The following is a 27,021-nucleotide window of genomic DNA, read 5'->3' on the forward strand; positions in this document are numbered from 1 at the left end:
GCAAGACAGCCGTGAGGGAGGAACCAGACCCCAGTCTCCACCTCTGGTGGTCCCATGGTTGCTGGAAGGCACCAGGTGAAATGGAGCACCCTTCATGGATCTGGTATGCACAGTGGCAACTCAAGCCACAAGGCCCAGGGGGAGGGCTGCTCATAGTATTATGGCCAGAGGAAGAGTTTAAATCAGCTGCACAACCATGGGGCTGGGAAAGAGGGAACTTGTGGTCCATCTGTCGGGATCTTTTGCTGAATAACTTCGTTGTTTGGGCATCATATAAATTGTGCCTGGGAGGCTCAGTCATAAAACATCATAAAACACCAGCAAGCTCTGAAAACAGGAGCTAGAGAGGCAATCCTAAGTGTGTTTAGCCAGAAGCACTCACTGAGATGCAGAAGCACGTACACACCCTCACATTCACACCATGTAAACTCATACTCAGGCACATATGGTCACGTAAACCCTCTCAGTGTTCACACGGTGCTCTCATACCCAGACACACCTAACTTTACTCCACTTCAGTATTCACACAAGATACATACTCACCTGCATTCAGAAAATATGGTAAGCAGACATTCAAATGCATACCCATGCAAACATACCCTGAAACAATCCACCCACTAACAGGTTCACAATTAGTCTCAGGCTTTACACACCCCACAATACACAAGTGATCATGCAACTCACATATGGCTACATACTCAGACACATTCCAACGTACACTGTCAAGCATACATCGCACACTCGAACACACACATAACACACACATTGGAAGGCTAATGGCTCTTCTGTGCCTATTACAGCCTTCATTTCTTTGCTGACTTATGTTTTCACTTGAAATCTTGGTTCAAAATGGGTCCCCACTGAGCACGTTATCTGAAGGTTTTCAGCCATATGCTTGCTACAAAAATTCTGCCTATGTATCAGATTCTGGCATGAATGAAATGCAGCCCACACACGTGTATACATTGCAAACAAGAGCCAGAATGTAGATCTCACTGCAGGATAGATGGAAACCTTAGAGAGAGCCCTGGCACCTCGCCAGGAAGGGCATTCTGGTTGGGTATAGTTTTCAGGCAGCTCTTCCAAGCCTGGTCTCTGCGTCCCATCCAGCTCCAAGGCCCAGTGTCTTAGCAAAGCTGGGGGTCCTTCCACTGCATGCAAGAAGGGCGTAACTGAAACCTCCGAGAGTTGAGCCCAGCATCTGCGAAAGACTCCAAGGCTAAGTTTCCTCCAGGTTGGAAAGAAGATTAGAAAGAGACACAGGGCTGCTCAGAAGAGGTCAAGGCTTTAGCTTAGACAATTTTGCCCCAGAATCAGTCAAAGCTTTGCTGCAAGAATAAGACAGCTACAAGGAAGCATTGAAGCTCTGCTCAGAATAGAGGCAGGGCAGGCAGGTGAAATGTGTAGAGCGAAGCCTAGGAGGATAAACAGTAAATCCAACCATGCGAGACAAGTTTGCAGCCAAGTGACTTGCTAGCTGTATGTCCTCTGTGCCTTAGTTTTCTCACCTGTAAAGAGGGTATCAAGACACCACTCACATGCTAGTGCTGTTGTGGGGATGCCATGAGTTATTAATAATAATAGAGGGCTCATTTTATCTTTTGTATAGCTAAGGCATTTAGAACAGAGCCTGGCATATAGCAAAGGCTTACATTACTTTCCAACTGCTACTACAGCAAATTGTCCCAAACTTCATGGCTTAAAACAACAGAAAGATATTCTCTCACAGTTCTGGAGGTCAGAAGTATAAAATGAGTTTTCAGGATGAAAATCAAGGTGTTGGTATGGCTAACTCCTTCTGGAGGCTCCAGGGGAAAATTCGTTCTTTTCCTCATCCGACTTCTGGAGTCTGCCTGCGTTCCCTGCCTCATGGCCACAGCACGCTTCTCTTTCTGCTGTCACATCGCCTGCTTCTCTCTTTTGTCCTCCTGCCTTCCTCTTATAAGGACTCTTGTGGTTAACTTGGGCCCACCCAGATACCCTCCCGATCCCAGGATCCTCAACTCAATCTCATCTACAAGTCCCTTTTGCTGAATAAGGTAACTTACTCATGAGACATAGGTATCCTTGGTGATGGGGCATTATTCAGCCTTCCATAGGCTCAGTATAAGTCAGCAATGTTATTATGAAGTCCTCACAGCTATCTTGCCCAGAGCCACATGGATGGTAAGTATCAGGGCTGTGAGCTCAGACCTCTGTGATCTCATGGCCCTTGGCTGTTTCCATGAAACCACTGGGCTTCAACCATGGGCAGCATCAGAACCACCCAGAAGACTTGTTAAAGCACAGGTTCTGATTCTGATTCTGGGGTGCAATCCAATAATTTACAAGATTTCCGGTGACGTTGAAACTGCTCTTCTGGGTGTCATACTTTGAGAACCTCTACCCTACAGCATGCTGCCCACGGAGAGGAGTGAGTTCCCTGTCTTTGCAGGAGTTCGAGCAGGAGCTGAATGACTGTTGGTCACAGAGGTAGGAGGAGGGAGGTTTCAACCAAATGCTCTTTGCCTTCTCACCAAGAAACTCAGAGTCTGGGCACTCAGTAGGAAGGGTGTCCCAGATCTTGTGGGGATAGGTGGGTTCAGTTCAGCCTATTAACTGAATGCCTGCTAGAGCTCTAGTCTCTTTATCCCCATTAGAGGCAATGTGGAGCCATCAAAAGAGCTGGGGCTCTGGATTCTGACGAGCCTGGGTTTCAGAGCCCTCACTCACCTCTTCTCACTCACTCACTCACTCACTCACTCACTCACTCACAGCATGGCTTGGGGCAGGCAAATCACTCAACTCTTCAGAACCCAAGTTATTTTCCTCTGTAGGATAGAGAGCTAAATGCCTGCCTCCTAGGGCTGTTTTATGGATTAGAAAAAAAATAGTAACATAACGTGACTTATGCAGCATCTGGCACATGGTATGAGCCCCAAAAATGTCAGGTCACCCCCCCTGGAAAGGAAGAAGAGTAGTCATCTTTGTAGATTTCATATTATCATTATCAAGGCCCTGCACACAGTAGGGTAGGGGATACAGAGCACAGACAGGAAAAAGACAGGGTATGATGAGAATAGCAGAAGGGATGCGGGCAGTAAAGGAGGACTCCAGGCTGGGAGAGCAGCGGTGGTCCAAAAGGGGAGGGGAAGGTATTCGGATGGGAGGGACTCCACCAGCATTTGGTGGCAGCTTCAAAATCTTTTTTCAATGGGCAAGTTTAAGGAACCAGATCAAACCCAAATGCTTCTCATTTGAGATTCTCTTCCTTTCTCTGCTGAAAAGCATTACTGGTTCCATCTCCAGCTTTGGGATGGGAGAAAAGTGTGGAACTATTATTTATGGAGGGTCTATTATGTGCCAGACTTTGTCCTAGATGCTTGACATATGCCATCTTATGCAAGCCACCAAAAAAAAAACCTATGAGGCAGGCATGCTCATCCTGTTGTATAGATAGGAAGACTGAGGCTCAGAAAGCCTCATCTTCCTTCCCTCTCTGTTCCAGATGTGACGCCACCTGCTCGTCCTAGTAGCTGCTTTTGCCTCCCAGCTGCAGGACCCCTGAACAAACCTTCTCAGCTTCCCTCCTTTGCGCCAGTCTCTGTGTTGCACTTGTCAGTGGAATTCTTGCAGGGCTGCAGGGAAGTTGTGCGTATGTGGCTGGCGGTGGTGGTGGTGGAGAGATGTTATGGAGTGAATAGCCATTCATTAACCACCTTCAAAAAGCTGTCTCCCCTTGTGCCGTTTATTCTTGTTATTATTTTCCAGGCTACATTGCCCACAATGGTTATTGCCTCCAACTCCAGAGGGCCACATCAGCTGCCACTGACTTTTATTCCTCCAAATAAAAATGTAAGCTCCACAATGAAAAAACCACAAGCTAAAGAGACAAAGCTCATAAACTTGAATTTTAAATGTGGAAAGATGATGCCAGTAACTCTCAGGGTGCTACCTCCCACATCCCCTCTGCACCCATCCATACTGTGCATGACTCTCCTTAAGGATGAGAAGGGCCCCAAGTAAATAGCTGGGATAGGTGACAAATTAGGAAGAATTAATTTGAGCTTTAAGCTGTTTATGCTGTCCCCTGTCCCCAGTACACACAGACTTTGGCTAACTTCTAACCAAAAAAATAAAAATAAAAACAAGTTAAAAACCATTATGCTCTCTGGATATTCTGTCTTTGAATGTTTTCTGTGTATGTGGACATTTTCAATTAATTTCCTATGTATTGGCCTCAATGGAAAGTCTGGCCCCTCCTTAAAGCAGGCTGAGCTTTTCTGGCAGCCAGAGGCAGGAGGAGCAGCTGTCAGGCTGAAGAAGCAGAGATGTCTTCCAGGCAGGAAGCATAGATTGACAGCCATGAAATAGTTTTTTTTCTTCAAGAGCCAAGGGGGAGCCTCCTTTTCCCACTGCAGCACAATGGGTAGTGGGGAGGACACAAGCCAGACTTGGAGCCAGTGGTAGGCCATGACTGGGTCCCTGGATGCTGAGATGAAATAGCAGGGGCCCCACTCTGGAGGAACTGAAGATCAGTAAGAATGACACATGGGGAAAGAGATGAAGTACAACCCAGACACTGTCATCAGGGGTCATACTCAGGAAAGCCAGAGGAGGGAGGAAAAAGAGAGGAGTGTGCAGTCCCCTGGAGAGGTCAAGATTGGCTTCCCAGAAGCAGCTCTTGAAGATGATCAGGAAGAGGAAGCAGATTGTTCCAGACTCCCACAACCTAGGCCATTGCCTCTCCATTGTTTCTCCCAACAAAGTCCTGAGGGTGCCTCTGCCATGTCCTCACCACGCTGTTCTATAATAATTATTTATCTACCCCAGAGAATGGGCTCTTTATGTCCAGGACCATCTTATTTTTCTCTCTATGTCTTCTGCCCCCAACACAGTACATAGTAGGCACCCAAAAATGTGTTGGACGGAGGAGAACTTGGGAGACTCCCTTAGGCCTGGCTATGCTACCGAGTACCTGGGGAGAATGACAGGCAGTGGGGTGAAGAGGAGAGCAGGGGCCTGATCTCATGGGATGTGAATGACATGAAGGACCTTGAACTCTATCCTGCTGGAAATGTGCCCAAGGCCTCAGGACAGCTTTGGAATTATCCCAGTTGAGTCACAGAGTTGACTTCACAGTCTCTCTGAGTAGCAGCTGTTAGCCCTGATTACTGATGACCAGCGTTGGGGTGGTGGCACCATGAGCTGAAGCCTAACTCTCATCCCTCACTTCCCCACATCTCACCCGCCTCTGCCTCAGGAACCCCTATTTTGGTAATGCTACCACCATGGACCCTGTTGCTCAGGCCCCAAGCCATAGATTCATTTTTTATACTTATCTTTCTCTTCTTTCCACCTAATCCACAAAAATATCTGTGACTTTTTCTCTAAAATATAGCCCAGTCCACTTTTGCCCATCTGTTCCTCTACCTCCTAGTCCAAGCAGCCGCCTCTTTCCTCCTGGGTTGTTGCCATGGCCCTTTACCCAGCACTGGGGCTCCATCCTCACCTTTCTTCTCCATCCACTGTCTGGCCACCCTCCAGGCAAACATGGTCTTGTAAACATGCATGACTGATCATATCATCTCCTTATTCAAGTCCTAATTCCTTTGCATGGCCTTCCCAACTCTGCCTTACAACAACCTCCCCACAACCTGACCTCACTGCCCACCACCCTTCTCCTACTCACTGGCTTCTGCCAGTCTGGCCTCTTTCTGTTCTGCAAACAAGCCAAAGCTGCCGTCTCCTTGGGGCCTTTGCACTTGCAGTCCAAGTCCTTGTTTCTCACTTAGAATGTTTTTCTCCCCCATCTTTTTGCAGGGTTCTCCTCATCCTGTAGGTCTCAGTTAAAACCCTTTCTCTACCGGGACTTCCCTGAATACCCCTTCTAAATGATCCTCCTGTGCACCCCTAATCCCCTTCCCATTTCCTCTCATTACCCAATTTATTCTCACCACAGGAATTATTAAGATGAAAGTGTCTTTACCTGCTAGTGTTTATCTCTTCTGCTGGAATATAGGCTCCATGAGAGCAGAGACCTTGTGTGATTTGTTTACCTTGATATACCTAGCACATAACAGGCACTTTATGTACCCTGCCATCGTCATTGTTGTATGTGTTGTTATTCTAATTATTCCATACCACGTGTCCCCAGCACCTAGGACACTGCATGACCTATAGCAGGTAGGCTATAATAATAATAGATAATAATAACGATAACAGACATTATTTGGACAATTAAATAAACAGAGAAATAAGGCCCCCCGGGGCTTGGGTGGAGGATGAGGTTAAACACAGAATGAGGCCCAGGTGACCCAGGGCAGGAGGGGCTCACTGATTCCACCTAATGTCCTTTAGATATGAGAGGACCCCCGTCTGTCGTAAAATCTCACCCCTAAGCCAGACAGTCTCAGTGACTTGAGAATCGGGAGGACCTGTAAGTATTAGAAAGCCAAACCTCCGTCCCGGGACTCCCACCCTTCCAGAGTGTTGTAAATCATATCTGCCCATCTGCAAGCCTGCTTCCCAGGATGGGGACGGGGGTAGTCTTCTCTCACTCAGAACCAGTCCAGCTAAACAGCTGGTGAAGGATTAGTCTATGTGCAGCCCTAATTCTGATTCTGAAGCTTGGACTAGCCCCAAGGACACAGAGATTATATTAGCTGCCCTGGAATTTCTGGCAATGCTCTAAGACCCACCCCATCCCACCCATGAAGCTGACAACCCTAGAAGCAGCCTTCTCATGCTTCTTTTGGCCAGGTTAAGTATTTCCGATTTCTACCTTTTTCCCCATATGACTTAGTATTGAGTCTTCTCACCACTCTAGTTATAACCCTGTGAACACACACCAGTTTTTCAATGCTCCTTTAAAAACACCCTGCCCACATTGAAGACTATTACCACAGACAGGGTCTGCCTACAGAGCAGAAACATTAACTCCCTTTCTCTATCCACTAAACTGCTATTAATGTAGCCCTCAGAGCAATTAAAAATCACTAAAGGGGGCTGCTCAGATGAAAAACAATCAGGGCAGCACTTTGGGGAAATCCTGTAACTATGGGATGGGTTAAAGAAGAAAACCCAGAGAAGGAAACTGAGAAGGAATAGTCCAAGAGGTGGGTGGAAAGCACATTTCCCACGTACAGGAAGGATGGGAGAAGACTGTCCCACAGCTGCAGGCAGCTAATAACCACACAAACAATAGGAGGGCCAGGGCAGCCCTCATGGGCCTTAGCCCTCTTGAGTCTGACATCCCCAGTCTGGTGACTAAAGCCAACTGCACCTTGCATCTGCCCCTGCTATGATAACACAGCTAGACTGGCTGCCTTATGGGGAAGAGATAGTTATTTGCTTCATAAGCAGGAAGGCTGGAGGCACAACATGGCAGAGCCCAAGCTTGCCTGTCTTTCCTATTTCACATTATATTTCACCCTGGCAAGAATGATTCTTCTTGGCCAGAAAATTGATTTTAAATCACCCTTCTTGCTGCTGACAGCCCCACACAATCCTCCCTTCCTGGGGCCTTTTGCCCTCTCTCCCTCCCTGCAAAGCCCTCCTCCCACCTTTCTGAGTGCCCCTAGACACACACACACACACACACACACACACACACACACACACACACACACACACACACACGCTCTTCTCCATGCCAGGGATTTTCTCTTTCCTTATTATATTTTATTAAGACAGTCTTGCTTTGTCACCCAGGCTGGAGTACAGTGGTGCAATCTTGGTTCACCACAGCCTCTGCCTCCTAGGTTCAAGAGATTCTCCTGCCTCAGCCTCCTGAGTAGCTGGGACTACAGGCGTCTACCACCACACCCAGTTAATTTTTGTGTTTTTAGTAGAGACAGGGGTGGGGAGTTTCACCATATTGACCAGGCTGGTCATGAACTCCTGACTTCAGGGGATCCACCCACCTCAGCTTCCCAAAGTGCTGGGATTACAGGCATGAGCCACTGTACCCAGCCCCCAATTCCATTTATGGATGCACTTTCATAACCAACTTCATCTGTGGCACTCTGCTGTAGAGTGATGGGGCCCAGAGGAGGGAGAAGGCTGGAGGAGATCTGGACTTCAGTTCTTGGCACCAGCCTAGAGGGAGCAAGCTGGCACTGGGCAAAAAGAGGCTGCCCAGCTGTTCTAGGAGGAACTGGACTTAACAAGGGGACAGGAAATCTGATGCAGAGGCCCATGAGTGCTATAGACCAACAGCCTGAGCTAAGACATCAGACGCTGAGTAGGAAGGGGACAACACAGAGAGGTGGGTAGGGAGGAGGAAGAAACACAGCTGACGGAGCTCTGGGTGTGTATGGTCCTTGTTCCCACCTTCCACACTCCAGTGGCTACTGTGTGTAACCTGTCCCAGCACCTGGCTGCAGGGGAGATGCCTTGGCATTTGGTGTGCAGAATTTGGAAGTTCTGGAATCTGCAGCCTGAAAGGTTTCTGTCCTCACCCCAACTCAGCCATTTACTAAGTATATGGGGTTGCCTGACAGGGGTCTGCAAAGCTTTTCTTAAAGGGCCAAATGGTAAATATTTTAAGCTTAGCAGGCCATAAGTTCCTGTCACCATTCAGCTCTGCCATTGTAGCACCAGAGCAGCCACGGACAATGTGTAAATGAACAGAAGTAGCTGTGTCCCATTAAAACTTTATCTAAAAAAGCAGGTGGTCCATGCTCAGGGATAACTGGCCAATCTTGAAGGCCTCTCAGTTCAGGTCCAACTCTGGAAATTCCAGTTACAGCTCCAGGAGCTCAGCCCAGCTGCTCAAAGGAACACTACATAACTGTGAGAAAGCAATCCTCTCTGCTATTCACTTAACACTCATGGTACAGCACAGTGGTCAAGAGCATGGGCTAAGCTCAAGCCTGGCTTTGTCACATACAAGTTCTGAAACCTTGGGAAAGTCACTGAACTGCTTTGTACCTCAGTGTCATCACCTGTAAAATGAAGATGCTAAACAGAAGATGGGTATGAGCATTCAAGTAGTCAGCTCATGTCCTAGAACAGCATCTGGAGGAATCTTATGTTTAAGGAGTCTGATGAGATTGCAAGATGGATGATGTCAGGAGGTTTCCTTGTGAGAGCAGAGGAAGACCTCTTTAAGCTAGCCTTAGGAGCGCTTCCTAAAGGAGGTAACACTGCGGCTGAGGCTCTGAATGATAAATAGGAACATGTTTGAGCACCTATTGAAAGCAAGAAAAAGCAAGTCTTATTTAGGGGCTCATAGGGAGCTTCAGTAGTCTCAGAGATTAGAGTTGCTGAAGAGCAATGGGAGACAAAGCTAGAGAGATAAGCAGGAGCCTGGTCATACAAGACCATGTATACCATGCAGTTGAATGTGGATTTTGTCTTCATGACAACAGGAGCCATAGAAAGGTTTTAACTGGGGGAGATGTATACTGAGATGAGTGCTTTGCTCTGGCTGTTCGTAGAATGCAAATTAGAGAGGATGTGAGTAGAGACAGGGGACCACCAGAAAGTCCTGACATCAATTCAGATAGAGAAGAGGGGGCTGCCCTAGGGCGAGGGCCCTGGGAAGAGAGCCACGCAAGCAGGAGATGTTAAAGAGATTGAATTGTTAAGTTAGGGAATCCTATTGGACATAGGAAATGGGAAGGAGAGAAGAGTCCAGGGTGACTCACAGGTTTTGGCCCACCACTTCCCTCTATAGTTCTAAAATGGCAAAGCTTTATCACTGACTGTTTCTGGGCCAGAACCCCAAACCCATCTTGCAATCCAAACCTGTGGAAGGAAGGAGCCTGTCAGAGGTCGTCTCACACATCCCTCTGCCTCTGGCCCAGTCTGCATTCAACCCATCTAAGCCATCAGCTGCAGGTGCAGCAAAGGACAGGCATGCCCTGAGCACACAGGTTGGCTCTGCTGTCCCCAAGGAAACAGTGCCCCTGTGGAGGTGAAGGCCCTGAGGCCCTAGAGAGTTGGGGCCCTGAGCTGTTAAGAGGTATGGACCCCTGCTTCCTTTTTTCTTTATAAAATTAGCCAGCAGGGTCAGCCTCCTTGCTGGAAGGGGAGGAGGATCTGGCAGCCAGCCACCCCAGCCACATCAGAGCTAGAGCTCCACGGCCCCAGCCACGACAGATGTGATTTATCTACAGCCCAGGAAAAGCGGGAAAGGAATGCCTTTCTTCCCTCCCTTGCTGTTTGGGGCCATTCATCACCTTCGTTATTTTTATAGTCGTGTGGGAGTATTCAGCTCTCTTCACCACCCTCCAGGAAATGTGAACAAATAAGGAATTGGTACACATGCTATCAGGAAGGCATCAAGGCACAGAAGGGTGATTAAGAATGGGATGTCAAATGTCCACCCCGCTGCCCTCTCTACTTCTTATTTCAACTCCTTCCCATCCCCCAGAATGCCCCAGATAGGACCCGAGACTATCTGAGCCATGGACGAGAATGCAAGAGTTGCTCTAAAACAACTGGAACATCAGTAGACTTTGAAAAGGGGGATTATTATAATGCCCTTGCCAAGTGGCCTCTGATTTAAGTTGGTAAACAAAACAGTGATTCAGTGTGATCCGTGGGAGGCCAGTAGGACTTAAAGATTTGCTGGAGAGATGGAAAGGTGGAGAAAGAGAATAGAACCCACTCTCACATGGACAAAGGTTTGCATGTTGCTCAATTTAAAGCAGAAGGGGAAGCTTTAATGCCTTGAGAGTTTCTATTTCCCCTCCTACAATGGGGACGGTGTGTTGTACAGTGGAGCTTTGCTCCTATTTGAACCTAGATTTGAATCTTCACTCCTCCATTACCTCAAGAATTTATAAAGTAGGGATAATTGTATCTATTCATGGGGTTGTAAAAATTTAAAATTTTTAATATATGTATTTATTATCTGGCTGAAAGTTCAATACCAACATTGTCATTTTGCTTCTCAAGTTCTTTCAGCTTCGGCCATTAGAGCTCCATCAGGTTGGCTCCTGTGTTCTTTTGACAAGCCTCCAGATGTTCCAAGCTCATTTTGTATTTTCCATTCTTAGCCCTGGAATCAGCTATTCCCCCTAGGAACCCTGGTTTCATTTAGTGGAGAATATTTAGAGACCAAGATTGGAGTGCTGGATGTGCTTATTATTACTGAGGTGTCATTGCTTGTAGCATCATGCTTTCATCAGAGCTAGCAAATAAATGTATGTACACCAACCATGTGTTTTTGTAAGATGAAAGTGAGGTAAGAATACACAGAAATGCATTATCTTATTTTTGTAATTTTTCGATTCTTTCAAAATTAAGTTTTTGTTTTAAGTATATAAAGCATCTGGAGCAGGGGTGTCCAATCTTTTGGCTTCCCTGAACCACATTGAAAGAAGAATTGTCCTGGGCCATCATAAAATACACCAACAATAACAATAGCTGATAAACTTAAAAAAATGCAAAATTTAAAAAATCTCATAATGTTTTAAGAAAGTTTATAAATTTATGTTGGGCTGCATTCAAAGCCGTCCTGGGCTGCAGGTTGGACAAGCTTGATCTAGACTGTAATCGGTATGCAATGGCTGTGAATTGCTCTTCTGTCCCTTCACTTCCTAAACTTGACTCCTCTATTAACCTCAAGAATTTATAAATGGGATAATAATATCCAGTCCATAGGATATTGTGGACATAGTAGGTAAAACACACAGGATGTGTGTTTCAGGCTGTGAACCATTAATGTACTCTACAGCAGCAAATTAGCAGCAGGAACCACTCTGTCCAAGATCTTTGGATCAGAACAATTAGCTGACTCTCTCTAAAGTTTGAAGCAGAGTCTTTTATAATATGGAGAGGGATAGTTTAGATTCCCCTAGAAGCCAACCCTGAGACAGAATTTAAGTACTAGTAATTTACTGGAGATGCCCCAGAAAGACCAGTAGAGGAGCCAGAAAGTGACACAGGAAAAGGCAAGCGGCCAACAATTGTGTGTTATTAAGCCAGCTCCCACAGTGAGGGACTGCAGCATAATCCCACGAGGAAACTCTGGAAAATGCTGTAAAACACATGCCTCGAAATTATTCACAGGTACACACACCCAGCAGAGATGCTGGGATGTTTTACATACAAACCCCACCAATCGTTGGTTGAAGGCTGCTCCCAAGGGTTGTTGCTCCTCCAGCACATGCAAAGTGGCCTCCCATGTTCTGGTGAAAGTCCCAGGAACAGAGCTGCAGATATCAGCAGCTGTAAGCCATAAGCAGCACCCTCAGTTACAGAAGGTCTCGGGGAGAAGGGCATAGATCGGTCTGAGCACTTTGCCCCAGCCATCTATGACCACACCAAGTCTCAGTTCAAGCTGCTTGACTCCACTTCCTGAGCTTCTTCAGCTCTCCTGAGCTGCCTTGAGGGCACCATATAAAGGGAAAAGAATTACGGCATCTCCTGAGCTTTTGGCTTAGGAGGAGGAAATTTGCCAAGGAAGAACCAGTTTCATCTAACCAAATATTCACTAACCTGTGACAAGGTAGCCAGGTCTACAAATTTCCTCAAAGAGATATTAAAATGTATTTATATATAAACCTAGGTGGTATTTCTATATACATGAATATGTAAATTTCTGGATTTGTAAGTATCAGTGGTTGAGAATGAGAATGAGGCAGTGAGTACAGAGCCATGAATTCATAAAATGTTTAAAAGGAGCTCTCTCCAACCTTTTGGTGTGCTATATTATTAAGGTATGGGAGACTTGCTAAGTGTGTTGTAAATTTAAAAGTTTAATGCGTCATTTGCAGAAGTTTTTCAGTGAGTTTGTTCTAGGAAAGGGCAATGAGGAGAAAGGGATGTCATCTCTACCTTTCCCCCTTGAGAACAGTGGCATGAGTGGCTGCCCCAGTCAAAGCCAGTGCCCCACCCTCCTTCCTGGGCATCCAGAACTCCTTGCAGTCACCATATGAGGACATGCAGGTTGCTCCCAGCACAATGTGCCTAGTCTAGGGGCAAGGGAGCACTGGAATCTAACCCATGCTTACCTCACCAGCCCAAGCATACCAGTGCAAGACTGCAGCCACCTGGGAGAAGGGCATCTTTTCTTAATTTACACAAAAGCATCATGTGTGTTAGCAGCAGCCATATGTGCAACATTCATCATGATATCCATTATGTGCACACACCATACCAAGGAGGTACCATCACTGTAAGCACTGCAAGATCAGAGCACATAGAGGGTAAAGACTTGTGCAGGGTATAAAACTTTGCTGGGCTGCGATAACAGTACTATAGGAAGAGTGTCTTAAATGATAGAAATTTATTTTCTTATGATTCTGGAGACCAGAAGTCCAAGATCAAGGTGTTGGCAGGACTGGTTTCTTCTGAAGCCCACCTTCTTGGCTTCTGGATGACTGTCTTCTCCCTGTGTCCTCACAAAGTCTTTCCACCATAGGGGGGAAGACACCCATAGGTGTCTGCATCCCCATCTCCTCTTACAGGGAAACCAGAGATATTGGATTAGGACCCACGCTAATAACCTTATTTTACCTTATTGCCTCTTTAAAGACATTGTCTCCAAATACAGTCACGTTCTGAGACACTGGGGTGTTAGGACTTCAATGTATGAATCTTGGAGAGACACATTTCAGCCCATCACACAGAGCCCAATACAGCAAGTCATTGATGGTTACAGAAATATAACTTGTTATTCTCTAGCTTCCCACAGATGAATCTCTGGTGCTGCATTCCAGAGTCATTGTGTCTCTGTCAACTCTTCTTTTTGACAGAGGTGTAAATGTAACTGCAGACACTAAAAAGAAAAACAGCAGCTCTGCCTCACTATTCCTCCTTAGTGAGTCATGTCGCCATCCCCAAGTGCAGCCAGATCTCTTGTAACACTCCCATAATACTCACCTCCATTGGCTCCTTCAGCAGAAGAAAGAAGCAACATACCAGAGCCAAGAGCTCACAGATGCCAGTTAGACCCCCACACCGAGTGGCCATCTCCCACCTGATCAACACAGAACGGGCTCCACAAACCCAGCTTCCAGAAACATGTGGGTAATTTCTGTATGATGAAAAAGTGACTATAGTAAAGCCCCTCCCATGTAAAACTTATGCCGAGAAGATGTTGTGCTTGCCTTCACTCAGAGCACCTGATATATTGTCTGTGTAAATGACCTCCTAAAATAGTGCAGTGCACAACTAACACAACTGTCTGAGGCAGCCCTGCCACAGCCTCCACACCCCTTACTCCATGAGTTCTTTCAATCTATTCCCTCCCTTTCCCCTTCTCTCAACCTCTTTCCTATGCCCAGTTATTTGCTACATATTAAAACTGCTTCTACCTCATGGCAAATCGACCCAGGGGCAGTGCAGTAGTCAGTTTCCAAGATTGCCTCCCACCAAAGATGATTATCACCTCCTGGAATTCACACCCTTGTGCAGTCACCTCCCACCTTGTATCAGGTGACTGATAGAATACTGCAGAAATGATGGTATGTCACTTCTAAGATCAACTTATAAAAGACACTGTCTTCTGTCTTGGTTGCTTCCCCTCTCTCTTCCTTGGATCACTCCATCTGGAGGAAGTCATGTCATCAGAAACCCTAGAGTAAGGCCCACATAGCAAGAACTGAAACTTTCTGCCATCCAACACATGAATGAGCTTGAAAATAAATCCTCCAGACTCAGGCAATGTTCAGATGACTGCAGCCCTGGCCAACCCACAGCTAAGCTGCTCCTGGATTTCTGACCCACAGAAACTATGAGATAATAAATGTCTGTTGTTTTAAGTCGATAAGTTGGGAGTCATTTGTTACACAGCAATAGATAACTAATGCAGGCAGACTACATATTGGACCATATTAAGGTCAGCCCCTCACAGAATCACCTGTACTAAGCTGTGTTTGGACATTCTGCCCCAACTTTTATCAGCAGTGGTGATGAGAAACAATGTGCCACTAATTTTGCTGTACACCTGCTGTTAAGCATATTGTTTACTGCTTCTTTACCTTGGTGGTATTCTTTGTAAAGAGTCATGTGAGAAACACTTTAAGAGTTTAGTACGGAGGTTGCTCTTATTTAGGCATTCATTACCTGAGCCCCTGCCATAACTAGGTCACCTAGGGAAGCAGAGGTCTCCACTTAGGACATTAGTCCTCAGTCTTTCACATTCCTCCCACATTCCCACTAGGGTCTGTTCCTTCCTGTCCCGTCAGTGTCTTCATTGCTCACCCTCTCACTCACTGGTCAACAGATGATAAATACCCTGGGAATACAATGCAATTTGATTGCAAAGTGTAACTGAAAATATTGCAAAAAAGTGGGGCAGGATTTCATTAAGTCTACGAAAGTGAAGAGGAAGGACTGTTGGCATCGTATGCAAAGGCTTTGACAAATCAGTATTTGAGAGAGTTTGAGCAGTTAACAACTCAAGAGGAGAAAACAGCAAGGGCATTGATACTATGAAGACTTTGAAAGAGAATGGTTTGAATATCAAAGGAATAAGAGAAGCTCTTGAGAAAATTGATAGAGTGTTCAAAGAGTTTTGAAAAAAAACACCCTTTTTATGATCATGCTGCCAAAGTCAAACATGAATTTGAGAATGTTATTTCATTCTATTATATACTTTTGTTGGAAAAATTCTACCAAAAAAAATCAGCAGTTTGTTCACTGTATTCATTCAAAGAGTGGGCAGATAGTTACATATACCACTTCAATTTTAAGTATAAAATAAAATAAACTTATTTTAATAATATTTGATTTTTTAAGATGCATTCTAACCTTGATCCCTTTTTGGACAGTTCCCTTTTTTGAGGACAATTTAAACTACCCTTTTCTACTTTCAAGTATCCTGAGGTATCAAAGGCCAATTCTAGATGGGGAAAAATTGCTTATCTTGAGGAACAGGCCTGTGGCTTCCTTTCTAATTATCTGAGCATTATAACTTCTGTATTTCACTTTTTGCCTGCAATTCCAAGATGCTAAGCTAAACCTTGTTATTATCATATTTTATTAATAGTTCCTCTTTTATCCTTGGTGCCAATTTTTCCTTGGGATCTATCCTTTACTAAACCAATTGAATAATATATTTTATAGATATTATACATAATATATAAATTATCTCTGGATATATATTTATATATAATATATAAAATATATAAATTATCTGTGGATAAAGTATATCAATCCTTGTGTAGAAAGAGTTAAATTATTGACAAACTCTGAAGCTGCTCTTTGGAAGATCACTGGGGGCTTTCTAACTGCTTCATTGAGTGGCCTTTCCCTGCTTCTCATCGTGCTCAGCCTCTTGATAGCCTTTCTCTGCCCTATTCCCTTGGCTTTTTCTAGCATATAATACTCTGTCTAGTTTTTCTCCTACTTTTCTGTCCTTCCTTTCTCGGCCCCCTCTTCCCATTGTAGAAATATCCCTGCCTGAAACGTCTGTTTTCTTTCCAGATGTTTCCAGGTGGTGTCTAGAAAACTAGAGTGGCCCCAGAGCCATAGTGTCAAGTTAACAGAGTTGACATTAAGGCCATGCTAGGGTTATGTATTCTGATGTCCACTCTCCTTACCCCACCCTGGCATATACTCATTTTGGTTTTTTAGCTTATTATGAAATATTTGAGGTATATGAAAAGTCATAAAGAATAATGCAATGAATACCTGTGTGCCCTACCCATCTTAAGCAATAAAACATTACTACAGAGGTGAAGCCTTCCATCTCCAGCTCATTTTCAATTATTACAAAAAGCTGGCAAAGGGGATTGCATTTGAGGGCTGGCTGGGGGTACTATAAACAATAACAAACATAAGGGCTATAATTCTTGGCTGACATGTGCTTCCACATTGATTTACTCCCACCCACAGTCTGATGAGGTGTCTATTGTTCTCCCTATCTAAAGATGAGAAAATAGATTCCCAAATACCTGATGTGGTAGTGTGCAGGGGTTAAGACATGGACCATGAAGTCAGATTACCTGGACTTGAGCCCTGGCTGATATTTACATGTTTTCTGCCTCTAGATTTCTCATCTCTAAAATGGGGGTGATGCCAGATTTACTTTTTATAAAGATTAAATGTATGCCAAGAAGAGAGACTGGCACATTGTAAGTGCTGTATAAGTGTTTGCTGCTGCTCACACTACCACTATTACTATCATGATTATTATTATCTGAGTTGTCCAGTAATGAGAGCTCCATTCTTCCATATAATTCTCTTCCCCTAAAGGTCTTAAATGTCTATAGCTATAGCTGATCAGCACTCACCTCAAGCTCCAGATCTAATCATTAGGTACTTCAGAGAATTTAAGGTTTCTCTAGTCTACTGTTCATGATTCATCCTTGCCAGCCTGGTGCTGGGTCCGATTCTCACTTTGTGCCCCATCAACAATGGGATCTGGCTCATGCCTCAGTCTCTATTCTCCTAGGGCTGTGAAGAATGGTTTGAAACAGCTGGATGTCTCTGGAGCTGACCACCTGCCAAAACTACTCATCATTCTCCTCTCCTAGCATCTTCTTGCCTGGCTGGTGGGATGCCTTTGGCCTTCTAGTAATACACTACCATGCAAATAGCTTTGCCCAGTAAGCATGTCTAACCTCTGGACCTGAGACCTCCCCAGCCTACATCATCCCACCACTATGTCCTCTTCTGACAAGCATCACCCAGTTAGAGAATGGCATTTCTTTATTTATTTCTACCAAGTTATACTTTCCCTTTTAACTACATAATTAGAATTTAAAAAAAAAAAAAAAATCTATGGCTTCTTGCTAATCAGACTCTTGCCTTGGCATTTGCCCACAGAGCTCATAAGCAATCCAAAGCACTAAGCTGGGCTAGGCCTTCACACAAATGCAATTGTGCTTTTATTGCTGCCATAATTTTGAGCTGTTGAGTAATGAGATTGATCTCTCAGAGAAGTGAAAGGCAAATACGTGGCCACTCAGCAGCCAACTCTTATTTCTTTAAAATTTGGTACTGCCAAGGTCTATGTCTTGTTTTTCCTCATTTCTGGATATGGCAACCTCAACAATTAGTAGTTTTAAGTGGTATTCAAACTAAACAGACTCCACCTAGTCCTATTTAGTTTTTTAAAAATTTGTCATGGAGGGGCAGAACTTCCAGAGAGGTAAGGTAAAAAACGGCAGACTTTCTCCCAAAGAAACAAAAATTTGGTGAAAATTGTTTTTTTAGAAATAATCAGGAAATTGCCCTAAGAGTATAAGGCAAAGAAAGAAACAGTCATTCAGGAAAATCTACTAAATCTTAGTAAGAACAGTGAGAGTCTATGGCATCTGAGCCAAAACCCATCCCCTTTCCCCTCCTCACAACCTCACACCCAGCTCCATATTACAGAAGTTCTACCTCAATCTGGTGTGGCCAAGAAGAAGGCTCCCACTCCCCTCAGTTGTCAATATGGGACTAGGATTTCACCCTGACAGGGGCTGACCACTGGCCTTTCTAATCTCTCTCCCCAGACCCATGTTGCAGAATTTCTATTATGGTTGACAATGCAGAGAAGACTGGCCTCCCTTCCCCCACCCAGGCCCACTCATACGACAGAAGCTCTACCCTAAGCAGAGCAAGCTAAGAATACTGGGACCCCAGCCCCAGCCCTAGCTTACCTGTAGAAAAAAGTTGCCATGTTACTAAAGAAGGGTATTTTATACTGGCAAAAGAGTCTCTCCATCTGGGAGATATAACAATTATAAATATGTATGCATCTAACAACAGAGACCCACCCAAAATACCTAAAGCAAAAACTGACAGAATTGAAGGGGGAAATAGACAATTCAGGGATAATGGTTGGAGACTTCAATACTCTTGACTTTCAATAATGGATAGAATGATTAGGCAAAAGAGCAACAAAGAAATAGAAGGGTTGAACAACACTATAAGCCAACTGAAACTAAAAGACATCTATAGAATACTCCACATTATGGCAACAGAATACACATTCTTTGCAAGCATACTTGGAGCATTATTTAGAATACATTTTAAACTAAGCCACAAAATAAGCCTCAATAAATGTAAAATGATTGGAATTATACAAAGTAAAATATGTTTTCTGACCACAGGGGAATCAAATTAGAAATAATAATGGAAGGAAATTTGGGAGCTTCACAAATATCTGGAAATTAAACAACACACTGCAAAAATCACCCATAAGCAAAGAAGAAATCACAAGGAAAATTTTAAAATTCTTCAAGATAAATGAAAAAAAAATACACAATATACTGAAACTTATAAAATGCAGCTTAAATAGTGGCCAGAGGAAAATCTATAGCTGTAAATGCCTAAATTTTAAAAATATGAAAGAACTCAAATCAATAGTTTAAACTTCCACCTCAAGAAACCCGAAAATAAAAACAAACTAAACCCAAAACAAACAGAAACAAGGAAAAAAGAAAGATTAGATCAGAAAAAAATTGACATGAAGAATAGAAAACAATAGAGACAGAAGTCAGTCCTTTGAAAAGATCAACAAAATTGATAAACCTTTAGCTAATGCTACCAAAAAACGTAGGGGAAGAGAAGGAAGGCTCAAATTACAAAAATCAAGAATGAAAGAGAGGACATCACTACCAACCTTACAGAAATGAAAATATATATAAAAGAATTCTATAAACAACTAAATGCCAACAAATTAGATAAATTAGGTGAAATGTGTAGAAAGATGTAAATCACCAAAAGTTATCCAAAAAGAAATAGAAAATATGAAAATACCTATAACATGTAAAGAAATTGAATTAATAGTTTTAAAACTTTTGATGAAGAAAAGCCTAGGCATAACGGTTTCACTGGTGAATTCTACCAAATGTTCAAAGAAGAAGCAATACCAGTCCTTCCTAAAATCTTCCAAAAATAGAAGGACTACTTCCCAACTAATTCTGTGAAGCCAGTATTACCTTGATATTAAAAATAAAACAAAAATATCACAAAGGACTACTTCCCAACTAATTCTGTGAAGCCAGTATTACCCTGATATTAAAAATAAAACAAAAATATAACAAAAAAGAAAACTATAGACCAATATCTCTTATTAATATGCTTACATAAATCCCTAACAAAATATTAATAAACTGATTGCAGCAGCATATGAAAAGGATTGTACACCATGATTGAATGGGATTTAACCCAAGAATGCAAGTTGGTTTAATATTTGAAAATCAAAAATCAATTCAGGTAATATACCATATTAATAGAATAAAGGACAAAAATAATCATTTCAGAAAAATGCAGTAAAAGCATTTGAAAGAATTCAATGCCTTTTCATAGTAAAAATACTCAATGAATTATGAGTAGAAGAAAACATCCTCAACATAATAAAAGACGTGTAAGAAAAAAACACAGCTCACAGTACATTTAATGTTGAAAGTCCGAGTACTTTTCCCCTAATATCAGGGCCCTTTTGCCATTTTTATTCAGCATTGTACTGGGGATTCTAAAGTTTTAGCCAGAGTAATTAGGCAAGAAAACTGGGGGGAAAGGTATATACATTAGAAAAAAAGAAGTCAAACTATCTCTATTTCAGATGACACAGTCTTGTACATAGAAAATCCTGAAGAATTCACTAAAAAAAAAAAAAAAAAAAATTAGAGTTAAATAAGTTCAGCAAAGACAAAAGATCAATACTTTAAAATAAGTTTTCTTTCCATACACAGGCAATAAACATTCTGAAAATAAAGTTAAGAAAACAAGCTCATTTACAATAGCATCAAAAAATACTTAGGAATAAATTTAACAAAAGAATTGCATGATTTGTACACTGAAAACTATAAAATAGTGTTAAAAGAAATTAAAGAATATCTAAACAAATGAAAAGATATCCATGTTCATGGATTGAAAGGCTTAATATTGTTAAGATGGAAATACTCTCAATTTGATCTACAGGGTTAACACAATCCCTGTCAAAATACCAACTTGCCTTTTTTGCAAAAGCAGAAAAGCCAATCTTCAAATCATATGGAAATTCAAGAGACCTAAAATAGCTAAAACAATCTTTAAAAAGAAGAAAGTTGGAAGACTCACATTTCCAGATTTCAAAACTTTCTACAAAATTACAGTGCAATTAAGACAATGTGGTACTGGCATAAGGACAGACATAAAGATCAATAGAATAGAATTGAAAGTACAGAAATAAACCCTTACATTTGTGGTCAATTGATTTTCAACAAGAATGCCAAGACAATTCAAGGGAGAAAGAACAATCATTCAACAAATGGAATTGGAACAACTGGATATTCACATGCAAATGAATAAATTTGGACTCCTACCTCAAAAAAACACAAAAAATAACCCAAAATGGATCATAGACATAAATGTAAGTGTTAAAACTCTTAGACAAAAACAAAGAGTAAATCCTTGGAAACTTCAATTAGGTAATGTTTCCTTCTTTCTGCTTATTTGGGGCTTAATTTACTTTTATTTTTCTACTTTCTTAAGGTAATGGTTTTTATATACTTTACCAGAAGCACAAGCAGTAAGAGCAAAATCCTGGCAAATTGTACTACATCAATATTAAAAACTTTTATGCTATGAAAAATGTCATCAAGAAAGTAAAACAACAACCCACAAAATGAAAGAAAGTATTTCCAAATTATACATCTAAAAGAGAACTTGCAGCCAGCATGTATTTTTAAAAACTCTTATGAATTAACAAGAAAAATACAAAGAACTCAATTTCAAAATGGACAAAGGATCTGAATAGACATTTTTCCAAAAGAGATATACAAATGACCAAGAAGCAGATAAAAAGATGTTCAACATCATTAGTAATTAGGGAAATGCAAATCAAAATCACAATGAGATACCACCTTACAACCATTAGGATGGCTATAATTTAAAAAAAAAAAAAAGCAATAATGAGCATTGGTGAGAATGTGGAGACATTGGAACCCTCATACTTTGCCAATATAATTTGTAAAATGATGCAGTCACTTTGGAAAACAATATGACAGTTCCTCAAAATGTTACATGTAAGTTACTCAGCAATTTCATTCCTATCTATATACCTAAGAGAAATGAAGACATACATTCATACAAATACTTGTGCAAAAATATTCGTAGTAGCATTATTTATAATAGCCAAAAAGTAGATACAACACAAATGTTCATCAACTGGTGAATGGATAAATAAAATGTGGTATATCAATACAGCAAAATATTATTCTAATTAAAAAGAAATAATGTGCTAATATGTGCCACAATATGGATGAACCCTGAACACATAATGATGTTTCAAAAAAAGAAGCAAGTCAAAAAGACCTTATATTGTATTTATATAAAATGTCCAGAAATGTCCAGCATAGGAAAATCTATAGACACAGAAAGTATGTTAGTGGTTATCGAAAACTGGAGTAGGAGGCAGGGACATATAAGGAGAGGCTACTAATGGGCATGGAGTTTATTTGGGGAGACAAATGTGTTCTACAATTATTTAGTGGTAACGGTTGCACAAGCTTATCAACATGCTTCATTCAATGTTCAAAAGACATTGAATTCTATAATCTAAATGGGTTAATTTATGGTATGTGAATTATGTCTCCCTAAAGCTATTAAAAATTATCATGGTTCATGGGTAAGAAGACTCAATATTGTTAGAGTCAGCTCTTCCAAACTTAATCTACAGATTCAACACAATCCAAATCAAAACCCCAGCAAGTTATTTTGCAGATATTAATGGACTGATTCTAAAGAGAGGCAAAACACCTAAGATAACCAAAACAATATTGAAGGAGAAAAATAAAGCAGAGAATTGACACTACCTAACTTAAGGACTTATTATAAAGCAATAGTGATCAAGACAATGTGGTATTGGTGAACGATTAGACTGATGGAACAGAATAGATAGTCCACAGGTAGATCCACCTAAACACAGTCAACTGATCTTTAACAAAGAAACAAAGGCAACTCAATACAGAAAAGACAGTCTTCTCAACAAATGGTGCTTGAACAACTGGATAGCCACATGCAAAATACTGAATTTTGAAAGAGATCTTATATCTTTCACAAAAGTTAAATCAAAATGAAACATAGACCTAAATGTAAAAGACAAAAGTACAAAACTCCTAGAAAATAGCATAGGAGAAAGACTAGATGACCTTGGGCTTGACAATGACCTTTTAGATACAGCACAATAGTATAATCCATGAAAGTGAAAAAAAAAAAAAAAGTTGGACTTCACTAAAGTTAAAAACTTCTAATTGACCAAAGACACTGTTAAGAGACTGAAAAGATAAGCCACAGACTGGGTGAAAACATTTGCAAAACACATATCTGATAATGTAATTGTATCTAAAACATACGAAGAACATTTAAAATTCAACAATAAGGAAAAACTACCCCAATTTAAAAAATGGACCAATAATCTGAATAGACACATCACCAAAGAAGATATACATTCATTATCACATATCACTGGGGAATGACAAATTAAAACAAAGAGATAAAATATCAAATGTTGACAAGGAGCAACAGGAACTATCATTTATTGGTGGTGGGAATGCAAAATAATACAACCACTTTGGAAAACAGTTTGGCAGTTTCTTACAGAACTAACTATACTTTAACCATATGACCCAGCAATCATGTCCCTTGGTATTCACCCACATAAGTTGAAAACATGTCCACACAAAAAACTACATACATAAATGTTTATAGCACCTTACTCATAATTCCGAAAACTTGGAGACAACAAAGATGTCTTTCAGTACCTGAATGGATAAACTGTGTCATATCCATACAATACAATTTTTTTCAGTGATTAAAAAGAAATAAGCTACGAAACCATGTAAAGACTTGGACGAGACTAAAGCGCACATTACTAAGTAAAAGAAACCAATCTGAAAATGTCTCCATAATGTATGATTTCAACTATTGTATATAATATTCTGGAAAAGGCAAAACTATGAAGACAGTAAAAAGATCAGTGGTTTTCAGGAGTTTAGGAAGAGGGTGGAATGAATAGTTGCCAGGAGCATAAGGATTTTTAGGTCAGGGAAACTATTTTGTATGGTACTATACTGGTAGATATATGACATTAAACATTTATGAAGATTCATCGAATGTACAACATAAAGAGTGAACCCTAATGTAAATTATAGACTTAGCTATTAATAATAAGAATGTGTAAATATTGGCTCATCAATTGTAACAAATGTACCACACTAATGCAAGATGATAATAATAGGGAAAACTGGGGGTGGGAAGAGGGGATATGGGGATTCTTTGTACTTTCTGCCCAATTTTTCTATAAACCTTAAACTACTCTAAAAAATAAAACCTATCATTTTTTAAATGTTTCCCACTTATTTCTTATATGCAGTCCCGTTGCATAACACCAATCTAAGCACACAAATATTCTTGATTATTCAGAGTTAGCATTTGTTCTTGTCACTTTACACAAGTAAAATAAGCAAATAATGTTTTTAAATTATCATATAATGTTTGGTGCATCCAAAAGATTTCATGTAACCTATATGTGAATTATATAGCATGATATCAAAGTGAATACTCATTTAAAAACTAGAATATTACCAGTATTGTTGCATCGACCTGTATGCTCCTCTTACATCTCATCTTCTTCCTTCCCTCAGAGGGAATAACCATATTCCTGAATTCTGTGTTTATCATTCTCTTGCTTCTTGGCATTAGGAGGGCAGCTCTGGAGCCTCACTGTCTAGATCATTGCTACTGTCATAGGCAGCTTCTAAAATGGCCTCCAGTAATCCCAGCCACCTGGTATTCATGCCTCTATGTAATCCCCTCCCCTTGAGTGTGGGTTGGACCTAAGGACTTTCTTCTAATGAAAAGAATATAGCAACCATGATGGGATGTCACTCCCAATATTGAGTTGCAGAAAGATATCTTAGCAGCCATCTTGCTCTCTCTTCCTTACTTGCTCTCTTGTTCACTGTAATGGAAACCAACTGCCGTGACCTACAGAAAGGCTGGCATGGCAAGAAACAAAGAAACTCTTCATCAAATAAGCCCAAGGAACTAAATCTTACCAACTGCCAGCAAATGAGCTTGGAAGTAGATGCTCCTCCAATTGAGCCTTGAAATGACTGCAGTCCCTGAAGACACCTTGCAGCTTTGTGAAAACCCCTGAGTTAGAGAGCCCAGCTAAGCCACACCTAGATTTCTGACCAGCAGAAACTGTTCATTATTTTAAACTGCTAAGTTTGAAGGTAGTTTATTATGTAGCAATAGATAACTAATATGGGCACATGTCAGCTATGTGATCTTAGGCAAATAACTTATAAATTCTGTGTGTCAATTTCACAGATATAAAATAGGTAGAATAATGGCACCTTCCTCGTGCATTCTAGAGAGGATAAAATAAGTGTGTACATTAAAGAGCTTGCTACAGTCTGCGTTTCCTGAATTTCATGTGTTGGAAACTTAATATTCAAATTCATATGTTGATGGCATTTGAAAGCGAGGCCTCTGAAAGGTAATGGGAATCAGATAGGGTCATCATAGGAGGGATCCCATGATTGAATCAGCAGCTTTATAAGAAGAGAAAGAAAGATCTGGGCTAGTATGCTCTGCTCCCTCACCATGTGATACCCTGAGCTTCCTTGGGACTCCACAGAAAATCTTGACCAGCAAGAAGGCCCACACTTCTGCAGCCCCTCAACCTTGGATTTTCCAGCCTCTAGCACTATAAGAAATAATTTTTTTCTTCATAAATTACCTAGTCTCAGGTACTCAGTTATAGCAACAGAAAATTGACTAAGACAAGCCTTAAGATAGCTTGTGGGGCATAGTAAGTGCTCAGTTCATGTTAGCTATCTGTTTTGGTTACATGATGTATGTATATATTCTTGATTGAATATGTATCCAAGACCCAACCTCTCCTTACATAAGCATAAGCACACACTGCTGATGTTGGGATTTTGGTCCACATTAAAATGTATCTAAACGAAAGAGATCCAAGATGGCCGATTACTAGCAGCTCAGGATTGTAGCTCCCAGTGAAAGCGCAGAGAATGAGAGGACGCCACACTTACAGATGAATTTTTGTTGCTCACGGACCAGGAGATTCCCAGCGGAGGAGCCCCACGGGTAGCCAGCGTGACTCTTGTGGCCAGCATGGCAGTTTTGCCGGTGCCTCGGCGTGGTGGTTCTTGGTGCAGAGTAAACGGGACTGGGTCCCCTTTCGATTGATGTTTGGAGCTCTGAGAAGGCAGAGTCGCCCATTCAGCTGATTGAAAAAGGGACTCAAGAGGGAAGCCAGACCGGAGATTCCCAGGCAGAAAAGCACCATGAATCTTAACGCCGCTGTTTTAGCTGGTGCAGTGGGTTGCTCAGATTCCAGCACTGGGAATCAACAAGTTGGACGTCCACTCAGAGACCTAATTTGAAAGTCAGTAATTACAAAGATGACAGGTGGATAAATTTACAATGATGGGAAGAAACCAGCATAGAAAGGCTGAGAATACCAAAATCAGAATGCCTCTCCCTCTACAGGGGATCACAGTTCCTCATCATCAGGGGAACAAGGCCTGATAGAGAATGAGTGCATTCCATTAACAGAATTAGGCTTCAGAAGGTGGATAATAAGAAACTTCTCTGAGTTAAAAGAACATGTTCTAGCCCAACATAAAGAAACTAAGAACCTTGAAAAAAGATTTGACAAAATACTAACAAGAATAGACAATTTAGAGAGGAATATAAGTGAATTAATGGAACTGAAGAATACAATACGAGAACCCTGCAAAGTATGCACAGGTTTTAACAGTCAAATTGATCAAGCAGAAGAAAGGATATCAGAGGTCAAAGACCAACTTAATGAAATGAAATGAGAAGACAAGATTAGAGAAGAAAGAGTAAAAAGGAATGAGCAAAGTCTCCAAGAAATATGGGACTATGTGAAAAGACCTAATTTACGTTTGATAGGTGTACCTGAATGTCATGAAGAGAATGAATCCAAGCTGGAAAATATTCTTCAGGACATTATTCAGGAAAACTTTCCTAACCTAGTAAGACAAGACAATACTCAACTCCAGGTAATACAGAGAACACCACAAAGATATTCCTCAAGTAGAGCAACCCCAAGACACATAATCGTTAGATTCACCAGGGTTGAAATAAAGGAGAAAATTCTAA

Source organism: Aotus nancymaae, unplaced genomic scaffold (genome assembly GCF_030222135.1).
Source record: "Aotus nancymaae isolate 86718 unplaced genomic scaffold, 86718_ANA_hifiasm-v0.15.2.pri h1tg000053l, whole genome shotgun sequence".
Taxonomy (NCBI): Eukaryota; Metazoa; Chordata; class Mammalia; order Primates; family Aotidae; genus Aotus; species Aotus nancymaae.